Raw genomic sequence first — 16,264 nt, forward strand, 5'->3', positions numbered from 1 at the left:
CAGTAGACGTGACAGATTTCACACAATCTTTTGTCAATGGCAACGGTACAACATAAAGAATCGGTCGTAAACCCATACATATGACATTCATTATTTTTTTCTGTCTTTGCAGCTTGTTTTGCCATGAGCAATCAATTGTTTCTTTTACCAGTTACTCTTATAGTCACCTGAAACAAACTATCCACATTCATTTTAGAGATATTGATTCCATTCTTTAACATCTACAGCGGTTGTTGACAAAGTATTATTTCTTTACATAACGTCTTTGCCACTGTTAAGATTCAAGAGTTTTTTTTTATTCGCCATGTTTGAGCGTGCCAAACAAGGAATTTGACTTCGGTAAATCACACCCTCTGTTCAACATTTAGGTGACTAACAACACAGGACATGTGAAAAATGGCAAATATTCTCAAACATCCCCTTAAGGCATTCAGTGTTTATTTTGAAGCCAATTCAATCCATTTTGAGAATGCATCTATTATGACCAGGCATTATAACCCTGTGGATTGAGCTTAGCACATGTTAAACAAGCTCTACAAATGTTTTTTTATAAATGTTTTGAATATGAATCAAATTCATATGTTGTATAAAGCTGACTGAACTGCCCTTTCATCCCCCCTGTTGAGCCATGTGTCAACACCATGTGACAACATCATGGCTCAATATTGCTGCCCATTTGTATCGGTTCATTTGTATGATAGGTCAGTCTTTTGGTCATTTATAGATGCCATTCTCTACTCTTGCCCCTCTTTTCGTCCATAATTGAATGTCAGTCGATGGACTTTGTCGCTGCACATCTTTAAAAACGTTTCAGTAATTTAATCTGCTTCTTGTGTGTATAAAATTTGAAGCGTCTTTTGCACTACAGCTATGCGGTTCCGTCTGCAAGCGTGTTACCTCTTGACACCTTATCAGTCTCGTGTGTGCCCTGCACACGTGCATATCAATTGGACTGCTTCCACAACTAGCTTAGTTGTAGTTTCTTGTAGTTTCTTTAGTTACTTTTCAATCATTTTCTCATCGTTTATCACAAGAATCTTAGAAATTTGAATAAAATCAAAATGTATGTTTTATTTTACTCAATTGTATGATTTAGAGAATCCATATGTAGTAAAGTGTTGTATTACTACATATGATTTCATCTTCGTTTAATTTGACACACCTTTCAAAATGCTTCTCAGTGTCCCAGTGCACACGTTTTGCGTGTGTAACTGGTTGTCTCAACCCGTGTTCCACATCCTAATTTTTCCTTCCTCAAGGTGTCAAACCAATCAAGATAAAAAGATAAAAACCAACAAAATGACCGGCAGTAAATTAATATAATAGTTAATTGTTGTTGTTTCTTAACTTCAACTCAATCGCTCTCTTATTCTCAAATGTAAAAACTTGTATAGTCTTGACACAACCAATCGACTATTCCCTTTAAATTTAGCATCGAAATGTCGTTATTTCATAATTTTTCTTCATCCAATTCCAGAAAGCAAGTTCTTTCCATCTCTCAAATTTTGTTTCATCAAGGCTAGGCATTAATGCAGTGTGGACCAGTTTCTGCCCACAAACAAATTGCTTGCTTTTTTTTTTTTTTTTTTTTTTCACTTCCTATTTTTACAAAATCGTTTTTGTTTTGCGGTGCAAATCAGATAGACTACAGTCTAAGAAATTCTTTTGTGCACCTGTATTAGCCAATTTCATCCTTTTAACACATAACACAGCACACAGACAACACAAAAACAGCAGAGACACAGCTCACAAACAATACCAACAAACAACGCTGCGCAAACGTCATCCTCTATTTTGACGTTTTGGTTATACTTTTTTTCTCATCAGTGCCTTTTATCCTTCATGCAAATATTGTCACATCTTCCTTAAGCATCACCCTGCTTCAAATATTCAAACATTCTCTGAGCGACTCACACTTTCCCTGCCTCGCCTGCAGCCATTCGTGAGGGGGGGGCGCGGCATCAATGTTGATTGGTCACAGGCTGGCCATTTCCTGCAACAATCATGATGCCGGCCCACCGCCCACACGAGCATAGCACAGGCCCACGCGCACAGCCCCGCCCCGCGACTACGCGCGAGCGCAGGCACGCTTATCAGTCTCACCCTCTCAAAGGGCAGGCCAACTTTGCTGTTGCCCCCTTCATCATGTTCACATTCGACATCTTTCACTGTCTTCTACACAACATTTACTGTCTCTTATTCTCGTCCTATCAAACCACCGGTCTAGTCACTTTCTGCCACACACGTCTTATTTTCTCTACTGCCACACACTGCTCATCTTAGTTTCTCCAACCAACTTAAACACATCATCATCCACTTCTCAATTTCCCTATTATTCCCAACAGCCTCCTGAACATTCTCCATTACTGATTTCTTCCATAGGACACACATCTCACTCACACTCATACACACACACATTCATGAGGATCCTCTGCGCGCACACGCACACACACACACCAGCACAAAAGGATGACGCACAACATATAAGAACACATAGAACGCACTAAGAACACCTTTTTGCTCGTCTTACTTGTCAGATTTATTCTCTATTTTACTTTTAGAAGCTATTTGTAATTCTTTTCCATTTATTTTGCAAATTTTAACTTTAGTGTGCACACACATTGATCTCAGGTCATTTGTCATTGGGCATACAAACAGCATTGTCCTACTTCATGTATGGACAGGAGCTCTAATAATCCCAAGAAATTTCTAATAATCTGACAATGACATGTTCTGCTGTATGGACATCTATTAATTCTTTCTCTGTATGAGTTTGAGCGGTCAAAGGGGAGGAAGCTTGTCATGTTGAAAATTTGGCTTTTCCTCTGCCCCTTCCTCCACCCTTTGATTGGTATTGTTTTACACGACGACACACTCTTGCCAAGTGTCCCCGTTTCCCACAGTTCCAACAGTCCAAATTTGATGTGGAGTTTGAATTTAATGGCGGCCTGCGGCCTTGTTGGTCTATAACTCTTCCTCTGCCCCTTTGGGAACTTTGGAAGAAGACCGTTGTATCTTCATCTAGATCATTACCATCATCATCTAGATGAAATACATCAGAACGTTTGCCGATTTTTTTTTTGTCTTGGAACGGATTCATTTTCTTTCCATTATTTGTAAAGGGGAAATATGATTCGGAATTCGAACGATTCCCTTCTCGAACAGCCTTCTGGAACGGATTGTGTTCGAAAACCGAGGCTCCACTGCATCTGTATTAAAAACTGACTGGACTCCATAAGGTACAGATTAATTTTTGACTTATTCTTGATTGTAGAAGTAATCACAACTGCCTTGCGTTATCTTTGGAAATTGAGCTGTTATTGGTGGTTTGAATATACTTATGTATGCTTAGCTACTGTCGAGCATATGCAAAACGTGTATTTTGTAATTGCAATCTTCAATATGGAACTTGCATTTTTGACATCATTGCCTTGACTTTCACACTCTGGAAAACGGGGCGGATGTCTAAGTGCAAAATAAAACTCAGGTTTACCCTGTACATTTTCATCATTTGGATAACAACTTGTAGAACAAGCAATTTTATCAGTACTATTTTAAAATAACGTGATTGGATATGTACAACAGTCAAATTAATTTGCACCACATTCAAAGGCACAGACAGAATGCCATCATTATTATTCAAATACTAAATAACACGTGGCGGCTCGGTGGCGCACTGGGTAGCACGTCCGCCTCACAGTTAGGAGGGTGCGGGTTCGATTCCACCTCCGGCCCTCCCTGTGTGGAGTTTGCATGTTCTCCCCGGGCCCGCGTGGGTTTTCTCCGGGCACTCCGGTTTCCTCCCACATCCCAAAACATGCTTGGTAGGCCGATTGAAGACTCCTAATTGTCCCTAGGTGTGAGTGCGAGTGCAAATGGTTGTTTGTCTCTGTGTGCCCTGCGATCGGCTGGCAACCGGTTCAGGGTGTCCCCCGCCTACTGCCCGTTGACGGCTGGGATAGGCTCCAGCACTCCCGCGACCCCCGTGGGGACTAAGCGGTTCAGAAGATGGATGGATGGATGGATAAATAACACGTTTATCAAACTATCTGTGTCACTCCAATTCATTAAATCCATCGAGCGTCCTTTATGGAAACGATGCCGCTGACGTCTAAATATGCAAAATATTCCACAGACTCATATAACGATATATAAAGTATGTATCAAATAACTATCATTTAAACAACAATATTATCAAACCATCTGTCACTCCAAATCATTAAATCCATAGATCAAATTCCTTGTCCTTTGTCAACAACGCCGCGCGTGCGCCGCTGACGTCAGCCTCGTCGTTATTCCACAGATTAGTATGTAACTATATTGTAGCGTTAACAAAGTACCAGGAAAGATGTGGGTTTGGTAAACGGCTCTTTATTTAACAAAACAAGAGTTCAACGAGCCAACAACTACTGAACTGTAACGATAAAAACATATACAAGTTGCTACATGAAATAAAATATATCAAATGACTATAACATAAATAGTTCACCGCCACACGGCCCCAAGCACCGGCGTGGACTTCAAGGCGTGTGGCGGCGTGGACTTCCATCCCCGGAGGTGGCATTTCCAGCCACGGAGGTGGCTGGGACCTACGTAGAGTAGGACCGGGCATGCGTAGGCAGTGTCCGAGCCCCATCCACCGTCCCCGGACAGCCACCCGGCCGAGCGCCGGCCCCCGACTTCCATCCACAGAGGTGAAAGAGAGCTCCGTAGAGTAGGACCGGGTGTGCGTAAAAGCCATAATAGTTTGTCAAACCTTCTGTGTCACTCCAAATCATTAAATCCTTGATTTACCCTTATTTCTTCAGTTTTAGGAAAAGGCTAAGACACCGAAACAAAATTTAGACTTACACAGGTTGGTTGAGTTCAATCACAATTCTTGTTAAGAAAGCTGTTTTCAGGAAAGTACAATACAGCGCTGGGCCTTTCGTGCGACCATGCTCAAGAGCAGAAAGTCTCCATTCAGAAAAGGCAATGTTCAAGGTTCTTTGGTCAGCTTATATTCAGTTGCACATGCCAATGTGGGCTGAGTTTGATGGGTGATGAGTCAGGGGGTGTGGCAAGTTCACAGGAGAGTTTGATTCCATGGGAGTGGGTGCTGGTTCGGTGAGAGCTGGTTCCGTGGGGGTGGGTGCTGATTATGGGTGATTCGGTGTGTGTGGGGGCTGTTGTTTTCCATCCCGTCTTTCGGCCTTGGGGATCCCCTTTGGCCGGGTTCATGGTTGTTTTCCTCCTGCCGCTCTTCCTCTGGCACCTCTACCGGTTTTATCTCCAAGTGTCCTTCCTGTAAACCATTCTTGCACATACATCCACTTCGTCCACTGTCGCACACCCATTCATCATTCTTTCAATTTTGTCATTTTGTACGGGATTATGTGAGCTTTTGGCTGTGACATCATCAATTTATTAATGTTCCCTGACTATGCAAAGTTTGTACTCACCACTTACCATGTTTTTGTTTGTTTGTTCTTTTGATACTCCATGTACTTGCTTACGTCATCATATTCTTAGTTTAATCATGCTTCCAACCATATCTTTTCTTTGTTAGGCAAAATATTTCCCTCTGTCCAGAACGTTCAGTAGTAATCGAAAACTGGCGTCTAGCATTAATCAAAACATAAGATATAATCAAGTACTGAACATTTTTAGACGACTTTGGCAGTGTCCGTGATTTAGAAAATCATCAGGCATGCATTAAACAGTTCCTTGAGGGTCATTAAGCTATTCAGGCAATATATAAAAAAACATTTGTTATTTCAAAGTGCTCAGAAATACATATCAGATCATAAAGTTATAAAAACCTTTGTCATTACCACCTATCAAAAATGTCTAGCTATGTCTGCTTTATTGATTTGGTGTGTAGGTATAATTATATGCTTAAAATGTTTCTTTTATTGATTTAATATGTGAATATACTTGTCTGCTTATGTACTTTATTCAATGAGGTTTGAGCATATCTGTTTTTGTAGCTAGGTAGGACTTGTTGTATTTCAACCCCATTCCTTCAGTTTCCAAATAAGTCACGCCCTTCTCCTCAAATCTAGTCACTTTGCTACGAAGTAGGGTTGGCTGGCCACTCGACACTGAATGTTTACAAGCAATGCCGAAACGAAAATGCATGTTCGCTGAGGAGTTGAATAAAAAAAATTCCCGTTCTTTCGCCAGGTTCGTGATCCTCCGGCCGTCATGACTACATTCTACCATGGCACCATTGAGAGCGTCCTCTCCAGTTGTATCGCTGTTTGGGGTAGTAGCTGCACTGAATACAACATGAAGGCCCTGCAGCGCATAGTGAACACGGCTGGTAAGATTATTGGTGCTTCACTCCCCTCCCTGAAGGACATTTGCACCCCGCTCACTCTTTGTTTGATCTTCTGCCCTCTGGGAAGAGGTACAGGAGCCTGCGGTCCCGCACCACCAGACTCACCAACAGCTTCATACTCCAGGCTGTTAGGATCCTGAACTCTCTCCCCCTTTCTGCGTAGCGTCCTGTACTTTTGCGCTATATTCTGACTGTCTGCTGTATGCACACTTGCTCCATTTTTGCTCCTCTTATTATGTTATTTGTTTATTTATTATTTATTCATTACTCTTATTTATTCATTGTTTGTGCCTTCTTGTTTTTACTTTTTGTGTTGTTTATGTATATTGTGTACTATGTCTTGTCACCGTGGGATAGTGGGAACGTAATTTCGATCTCTTTGTATGTCTTGACGTGAAGAAATTGACAATAAAGCAGACTTTGACTTTTGACCTTATGAAGCTGAGTGCTTGACATGCAAGGCAGGCACTTACGTGTCTGTGGCAAATAAAGGTGCCAACGCACCCCGCAAGAGGAGGATTGAAGAGGAGCCCTTTTTTCTTCTTCAAATGCACCAATGGCCGTATTTTTTTTTCTTTTTTTCTCCTTAGTGTACCACTATAAAATTAAAAAATGTCAGTGTACACATGTTTTTGTTGGTGTAAATATGTTTTTGTTATTGTATATATGTTGTTTTGTGTTATTCGGGCCAATAAATGCAATTGCTATACAGACACCATGTAATTTATGTCAATGACCCCCCCCCCCCGGGCGGCTCGGTGGTGCACGTCCGCCTCACAGTTAGGAGGGTGCGGTTTCGATTCCACCTCCGTCCCTCCCTGTGAGGAGTTTGCATGTTCTTCCCGTGTCGGCGTGGGTTTTCAGATGCGGATGGTTGTTCGTCTCTGTGTGCCCTGCAATTGACTGGCAACCAGTTCAGGCTGTCCCCCGCCTACTGCCCGATCACTGCTGGGATAGGCTCCAGCACGCCTGTGACCCCGGTGGGGACAAAGCGGTACAGACAATGGATGGATCAGACACGTAAGTATGGCTGCGGATCCAGAGGTTTGTGCGGCTTCGTGCACCAACTGCACCCTTCTCTTAGAGAGGTTGTCCCTACTAGAGGGACCGCCCAGTTAGCATTAGCTCCAAGCGGCTTGCTAATCGCGATGAGCCAGGTAAGACGCATAGCCGTCCAAAGTCATCTCGGTCTACTGGCCCTCGCACCTTGGTCAGTGACTCCATTACCCGAAACATCACACTCCAGCCACGGTACTATGTATTCCTGGAGGCAAAGCACCCGACATAGAAGCTAATCTTAGGGAACTGTCTTGCAATAGGCCTAGTCAACAGCGTAGTTCCAACAACACTAGCTACTCGGACATAGTGATACACGTTGGCGCCAATGATGTTAGGATGAGGCAATCGGAGATCACAAAGAAAAACATAGCGAGGACTTGTGATCTCGCCAGAAAGATGAGTCGGCATTGAGTATTTGTCTCTGGCCCCCTGCCTGGGAGAGGCATTGATGAGAGGTTTAGTAGATTAGTCTCCCTTAATCGATGGATGGCTGGGTTCTGTAAAAAGCAGGGACTGTATTTTATAGATAACTGGTCCTCCTTCTGGGGCCGCCCCGACCTGCTGAGGAAGGACGGCCTTCATCCTAAACGTGAAGGCGCCTTCACTCTTTCTAGGAATATAGATTACTGTTTGAGCCATTCATGACAGGTCACTTTAGAGCAGGCCGGGGAACAGGTGACTAGACCACCTGTTAGGATGGGTTTGGAGTCTGTTAAGTTAAAGTTAACTAGCGCTAGGCTAGACTTCCAGCATGAACATAGCTCCTCGTGTAGACTAGAGCGTGGCAGTTTGAATAGTGCTACAGTACAGGTGAACACACTTTCTACTGAGGGAGTAGACAAATCCATTCACTCCACCCCGACCGGTATCGCTGATGAAATGGTGCCTGTTTCAGACAATATTACATGTGTACCAAATATTTACTATCAAATTTCTACAGTCGTATCGTACCACCGCGCTAATAAACATTTGAGAGGTGATGTCAGGCCTAGAGAACACAATCTTACTCGCATTTCGTTTAAAAATCCTTCGATAGATACGAACCCTAATCGACCGATTACATTTAAACTCGGTTTTATGAATATTAGATCGCTTCATACGAAAGCAGTTCTCGTTAATGACCTCATCACGGAACATAATCTAAACGTTTTTGGTCTTTGTGAGACCTGGTTAAAACCTAATGAACTGCTGCCGCTTAATGCGGCCTTCGCCTCCAAATTTTGTAAGCTCGCATGTGGCGCATCCTCGAAAAAAGGGTGGGGGTGTCGCCCTCATCTCAAATTCCAATCTTAGATTTAGGCCTCGTTCGATTAACGTATTTAAAACATTTGAAGTTCTCACTGTCCGATCCACCGCTTTACCGTCATTTTACCTTGCTGTTATTTACCGTCCACCCGGGTCTTACTCTGGCTTCCTGGATGAATTTTCAGAATTCGTGGTTGATCTAGTGACAAATGCGAATAATATAATAATCATGGGCGATTTCAATATCCACATGAATTTACCGTCAGAGACACTTACTTCGGCGTTTCAGACTTTAACTGATATGTTTGGTTTTACGCAAGCCATACAGGCAGCAACGCATAAGAATGGAAATACCTTAGATCTGGTATTATCCCGAGGACTGGCAACCTCAAATATAATAGTACTGCCATACACTACTGTTTTCTCTGATCATTACTTAATAAAATTTGAAATTTTAGTTCTTTGTCAAAGACAAGAGTGCAATCAGAATTATAGCAGCCATAATATTAACTCCATGACTGCACTGCCTTATCTGAGTTACTGTCGCCGGCAACTGCCATATTTCCCGCATATATCGGCTCTATTGATAATCTTACAAATGAATTCAATGTGACATTGTTAAACACCATCGACTCTGTGGCGCCGCTACGTCTGAAAACTCGCCGTAGATTGCCTACTCCGTGGTTCACAGATGAAACACGTACGCTTAAAGCAATTACCGTAATTTTCGGACTATAAGTCGCTCCGGAGTACAAGTCGCACCAGCCATAAAATGCCCAAAAAAGTGAAAAAAAAAACATATATAAATCGCTCCGGAGTATAAGTCGCATATTGGGGGGCAATTTATTCGACAAAATCCAACACCAAGAACGGACATGAACGAGCAACAACAGGCTAAACGATACGGTATGCTAACGTGACAAACACAAACGAGGAGCTGAGAACGGGCCTGACGTAACATTCAGAGTTATTTAAAAAAACTATTACATAAATAATACGTTTATAAAACCATCTGTGTCACTCCAATTCATTAAATCCATCGATCGTCCTTTGTCAACAATGCCGTGTGCCGCGCCGCAGTTCAATTATTCCACAGGCCCATACAACGATATATAAACTATATTTTAAATAACTATCACATAAACAACAATATTATCAAATCATTTGTGTCACTCCAAATCATTAAATCCATCGATCAAATTTCTCGTCCTTTATGTCAACAACGCCGCGCGTGAGCAGCTGACGTCAGCCTCGTGGGTCAGTTGCGACTCCTTTTATTCCACAGATGTAGTATATAAATATATTGTAGCGTTAACAAAGTACAAGGGAAGACGTGGGTTTGGTAAACGGCCCTTTATTTAACAAAACAGGAGTTCAACGAGCCAACAACTATGAACTGTAACGATAAAAACATATAGAAGTTGCTACACGAAATAAAATATATATCAAATAACTATAACAAAAATAAAAAAAATGTCCAAACCTTCTGCGTCACTCCTAATCATTAAATCCTTCAAACTCTTCGTCCTCCGTGTCACTTTCAAACAAAGCCGCGACTGATGCCGGTAGTACGTGGGGCCCTTCGTCCTCTCCGTCGCTAACGTCAGATTCCTCGTCAGTTTCAGTTGGAATTATTCCAGTTTTTCTAAATCCTGACAGAATGATTTTGGGTGTAACCGAAGCCCACGCTTTGTCGATCCATCCAATGACGTCCAGGAATGTTGCACGTCGCATTCTCCCGGTTGCCGTGAAGCTGTGTTCTCCGTCCACAGGTTACGCAGAACTGCTTTAAAGCTCCTATTCACGGAGGCGTCAAGTGGCTGAACTATTTTAGTACAGCCTCCAGGGATGATGGCAGGTATGGAGTTGAGGCTTTTTAATTTCTCTTTTATCTGTGGCGTGATATGCGCTCGCATGCTGTCCATCACAAGCAGAGCTTTGTTCGCTCTGAAGAAACTCAGATTTTTGCCAATCCCTTACAAGTTTCTCACTAACTCCAAACTTCCTTTCTGCTGCTCGATTACTGTTTTCGGCTGCATGTTTTACAACTTGAAGTTTGTAACCTGCAGAATATGAGTTTCTTTTTGGTGCCATTTTTGTTAAGCCCTTCCCAGTTGATGAGTCACGGCCAACGGTGAAGTTTAGAGCGCCCTCATCCAGTTTCGTCTGAAAATAACAGGGTTTTTTTTCAGCTGTACTTTTTTGTTTTGTTTATTTGGTTGTTTCATCAAAGTCAAAGTCAAAGTCTGCTTTATTGACAATTTCTTCCTATGCCAAGACACACAAGGAGATTACGTTCCCACTATCCCACGGTGACAAGACATAGTACACAATATGCATACAAGTAAACAACACAAAAAAATAAAACCAAGAAGGCACAAACAATGAATAAATAAGAGTGATGAATAAATAATAAATAAACAAATAACATAATAAATATAAGAGGAGCAAAAATGGAGCAAGTGTGCATACAGCAGACAGTGGACTTGGATATGGCGCTTTAAAGTGTTGATTGCTTTATTTGATTTTTTCTCTCTATTTTTCATGTTTTGAGTATGTTCAAGATAAAGATATAAAAGCATGTGAAGTGATCAACTATACTAAAAATAACATGTGAAGTGGTCAACTATACTTGTAAGTGATGTGTTAATGATCAAGTAAAAATTTGTGAAAAAAACATATAAGTTGCCCCCCCACCCAAACTATGAAAAGAAACGCGACTTATAGTCCGAAAATTACGGTATGTAGAAAGCATGAGCGCAAAGGGCGTTTAACCAAACTTGAGGTTTTCCATCAGGCATGGCGTGACAGCCTCCTCAAATATAAAAATGCGCTTATCTTAGCAAAAACTCGTTATTTTTCGCAAGTCATTAATCTCAATAAAAACAATCCTAAATACCTATTTGATACAGTGGCAAAGCTAACACTACGCCAGACGACCCCCGATAGCTCCTTCCACTCAGCTGACGAGTTCATGACATTTTTCGCTCGAAAGATTGAATCTATTAGGGATGGGATCAAAATGACCATTCCAATCGCTCAGTCGAGACCGCCGATTACCGGCGCTGACGATCATGCAATAACCCTCTCAAATTTTAAAAGCGTGTCCCTTGTTACAATATGTAAACATTTTGTTAGTGCGGCTAAACAAACAACATGTTTACTCTACCCGCTTCCAGCCTACTATTTAAAGAATTATTTCAAATTTTAGGACCGTCCGTCTTAAATATAATTAATCTGTCTGTCTCCTCTGGGATAGTGCCAACAGCCTTTAAAACCGCTATCATTAAACTGCTACTTAAGCAACCAAATCTTGACCCGGACTGTCTCAGTAATTATAGGCCAGTTTCAAACCTCCCATTCATAGCAAAACTTCTTGAAAAAGTAGGAGCGCAGCAGCTTATTTATTACATGGTCGCCAATAATTGATATGAATCTTTTCAGTCTGGTTTTAGAGCTAATCATTCCACTGAGACAGCACTTGCTAAAGTGACTAATGATCTCCTCATAGCTATGGATTCAAACACTTCATCGGTATTGTTACTACTCGATCTTCGTGCTGCCTTCGACACTGTAGACTTCGATATTTTATTAGAGCGTCTTAAAAGTTGTGGTGGTATTTCAGGGTCAGCACTAGGCTGGTTCTAGTCCTATCTATCAGACAGGACGCACCGAGTGGTCCATGGCAATACGTCCTCTGAGCTCTATAATGTTATGTGTGGTGTCCCACAGGGATCGGTACTCGGACCAAATCTATTTAATATTTATATGGGGACATAATACGTAAATATAATATTAGTTTTCAATGTTATGCGCATGACACCCAATTATATATGCCGTTATTGATGACAGATCCGCGGGACTGTTGTAATCTTGAGGTGTGCCTTGCGGAGATCAAGCAATGGATGTCTCTCAACTTCCTTCGTCTTAACCCAGATAAAACAGAGATGTTGATAATTGGTCCAGCTCGTTATCAACACTTATTTAAGGAAACCACTATAACTATAGATAACCGTACTATCACTCAGAGCGATACTGTAACTAATCTCGGGGTAATATTTGACCAAACGCTCTCCTTTCAAAAGCACATTAAGAATATAACCAGAATTGCATTATTTCACCTTCGTAATATTGCTAAGATTCGTCCGATCCTCTCGACCGGTGATGCGGAAACTATTATACATGCGTTTATCACGTCGCGCCTGGACTACTGTAACGCATTATTCTCTGGTCTTCCTAAGTCCAGCATCAAAAGTTTACAGTTAGTACAAAATGCTGCTGCAAGGCTGCTCTCACGGACAAGAAAATTTGATCACATTACCCCAATATTAGCCAACTTACATTGGCTCCCGCTCCATTTAAGATGTGACTTCAAGGTTCTTCTCTTAACCTATAAATCATTGCATGGCTTAGCGCCTTCATATCTCGTCAACCTAGTTGTTCTTTATGTTCCGTCTCGTAACCTTCGTTCGCAAAACGCTAGTCTTTTAGTGACACCAAGGGCCAAGAAAATGTCTGCAGGGTCTAGAGCAGCGGTGGCCAACCCGCGGCTCGCGAGCCGCATGCGGCTCTTTGGCTGGTTTCATGCGGCTCTTTTACGTTCATATCAACATTTGTGTTTATTTTTCGTGCGTATTTGCTTCGCTTGAGTTCACTATGGTATTTTGGTCAAACGCGCATGCGCGTGAGGTGAAATCCCGCAAAGGAGGAGGGACAAACAGAGCGATTGGTTTTGCCGGCTTTTTATGAATGGCGACTGTGACTACGGGGGCCCATTAGGTCCAGAAAAGCTGACAAGACGCTTGCCAAAATGGGAAGGAAAAAATGCACAGCTAAACGAATATATGACGATGAACACAGGACGTTTTTAACAGAGTTAAAGTTGTTTTTTGTTGAACGCTATGGCAAGCCATTCTGCCTGATATGTCGGACGTCATTGGCGCATTTAAAAGCTTCAAATGGTCAGCGCCACTTCAGCTCACTTCATGCCAATATCGATAAGGACTTTGCAAAAGGGACAGAATTTCGCAAGCACAAGTTTGGAGACTTTGAAAAGTCAGGCAGAAAAATAGGTACAGTTTTTCAAAAAAATTACGAAGCACTCAGGGACTGTCACACTTGCATTGTTTCAACTGGCTTGGAACATTGCACGGGCTAAAAAGCCATACAATGAAGTGGAGTTCGTTAAAATATGCCTCAGTGACGTTATTGAAATCTTGTCTCCTGAAAACGACAAACTAAAACGAATGGTCTGTCCCGCCACACATAGTAAGTGAAAAAACTTATTATGGTTTTGTTTGTGGAATTTGTTGAACTGAGAGTTTGTCTGTGTGAGACAATGCACACAATGTTCATTGTTGAAAATGTGGTCTTTGGTCTGTGGTTTTAGTACTGTAGGAGTCAATTTGTCATTATCATGTTGGTGCGTGACATAATAATGTCACACAATAAATTTGGCTGAGCAGAGGGGTGTGTGTGTGTGTGTGTGTGTGTGTGTGTGTGTGTGTGTGTGTGTGTGTGTGTGTGTGTGTGTGTGTGTGTGTGTGCGTGTGTGTGTGTGTGTGCGTGTGCGTGTTTGTGTGTGTGTGTGTGGGGGGGGGGTTCATGTGTGCTCATGTGTATGATGTGGCTCTTTGCGATGACACAGTAAAAAATGTGGCTCTTAGTCTCTGACTGGTTGGCCACCCCTGGTCTAGAGCATTTTCTATTAGGGCTCCAGAGCTTTTGAATGCCCTACCAATGGATATTAGAACTGCTACCTCAGTAGAAACATTTAAGAAACGTTTAAAGACACATTTCTATGATATGGCCTTTAATTAACCTGTAGTGGCCGATTTGGCTGGAGTTTGTTTTCGCTCCCATACCCCCTCCCCCCACCCCTCCCCGGCTGGGGAGGTGGTTAGGTGACACCCAAGCTGACAGCGGCTATCTCGATTCTCGTGGACCAATTCAAGATGAGGGAACTGCAGCGGATTACCCTCCACGAAGACACTGCCAGGACAATCGAGGGCACATCTGGCAGCTCTTCGCTTTGACTTGGTCATCCACTTTTTCATTGATTTTCATATTACGTATTTTATGTGCCCTCTTTGCATCCATTGCAGCCTGGTGATCCTGAAAGAGGGATCCTTCCAGCTGTGGTCCCTTCTCAAGGTTTCTCATTTTTCCCTTGGTAGTGTTTTTTTGAGTTTTTCCTTGCCCTTTTGGGAGCTTAAGATCAGGGGATGCTTTGAGAATAATTGTCAATTGTTTGTCTATGTGAAGCCCTTTGAGACTGCTTGTGATTTAGGGCTATACAAATAAACTTGACTTGACTTGATATGGATGGATGGACCCCCAAAAAAAAAAAAGAACCAAAACGACCCCGCCCCCTCAAAAGGACCACGCCCCCTCCAAAAAAGGTGTCCTTTTTTAGAAACCCAAATCTGGTCACCCTAATGCAGTGGTCCCCAAACTTTTTTGCGCCAAGGACCGGTTACGTGTCAGAAATATTTTTGCGGACCGGCCTTTATATAAATAAATAATGCATTTCTATAAATAAATAATACATTTATAATAAATATATAAAAACGATGAAATAGACTGATACGACTGGCATAAAACCAGATATAAACCACATAAAAATAAAACTCACCATTATGTTGAATTAGTGGGAGCTTGTTTCTCAGAAACGAGCCGGTCCCATCGAGGCGTAATCGGAGAAAATGACACCCCAAGTGTGCTGTTGTTCACGTTTTTTTCTTTCAAAAAATTCCAAAGGTTCGTTTTTTAATGCAGGATGCTTGGTCTCCATGTGCCGAAGCAGTTTTGAAGGTTTCTGTTGGGTTTGCAGCTTCGTAGTCCATTTTCTCTCCGACACAACATGACACGATGTTTGGTATTCACTTCTTGATTATTCCTCGCTCACTCTCATCTCAACACCTGTGCTTCTTGGCGTGCTTCCTTATATTCACTTCCTACTTCCCGTTGCCGCAAACAAGGTAAAAGCCAATGTAAAGTGTCCACAGTACATAAAAAAAGAAAAACGTCACGTCACTGCAGTCCACACAAAATACGGCATAAGACACCAGACAAATAACACATTGACATAAATAATAATACTATGAGAGCACAAATAACTCAACACCCCCTCTTGCTCTCATCATCCCAAAACATTTTCACTGAATGCTTCCTCAGTGTCCAAAAAACCAACTTGTGAATTTGTTGATTCTAATCCTAGATACAGGTTTTGTTAATATGTCAGCAATCATGTTTTCTGATGGACAGTACACGATATCAATCTTTCCACAGTTAAGTGCATCACGAATGAAGTGGAACTTAACATCAATGTGTTTTGATCTCTGTCTATTCACCGGGTTCTTACTCAAGGCGCTGGCTCCTTGATTGTCCCCATAGATCTCAAAGTCAAAGTCAAAGTCAAAGTCAGCTTTATTGTCAATCCCTTCATATGTCAAGACACACAAAGAAACCGAAATTCTGTTTCCTCCATCCCACGGTGACGAGACATACAAGTAGGCGACACAAAACAAAAACAAGAAGGCACAAACCATAAATAATAATAATAAATAAAATAAAATGAGCGATGAATAAAAACAGACCAATAACCCATTGAATATGAGGGGCAAAACCGAGCCAGTG

General features: G+C 41.9%; 2 long non-coding RNA genes across 2 annotated transcripts; both read right to left on the reverse strand.

Annotated features, from left to right (window-relative positions):
- Positions 1 to 648: 648 nt before the first annotated feature.
- LOC119123494 lies at positions 649 to 10,861 on the reverse strand. The gene is made up of 3 exons (XR_005098085.1): positions 10,622 to 10,861; positions 1,597 to 1,599; positions 649 to 658 (listed from the first exon to the last, which is right to left on the reverse strand). It is a non-coding gene; the product is annotated as an uncharacterized LOC119123494 (long non-coding RNA).
- On the reverse strand, positions 8,092 to 8,496 carry LOC119123493. The gene is made up of 2 exons (XR_005098084.1): positions 8,333 to 8,496; positions 8,092 to 8,207 (listed from the first exon to the last, which is right to left on the reverse strand). It is a non-coding gene; the product is annotated as an uncharacterized LOC119123493 (long non-coding RNA).
- Positions 10,862 to 16,264: the final 5,403 nt, after the last annotated feature.

Source organism: Syngnathus acus, chromosome 5, assembly GCF_901709675.1.
Source record: "Syngnathus acus chromosome 5, fSynAcu1.2, whole genome shotgun sequence".
NCBI lineage: Eukaryota > Metazoa > Chordata > Actinopteri > Syngnathiformes > Syngnathidae > Syngnathus > Syngnathus acus.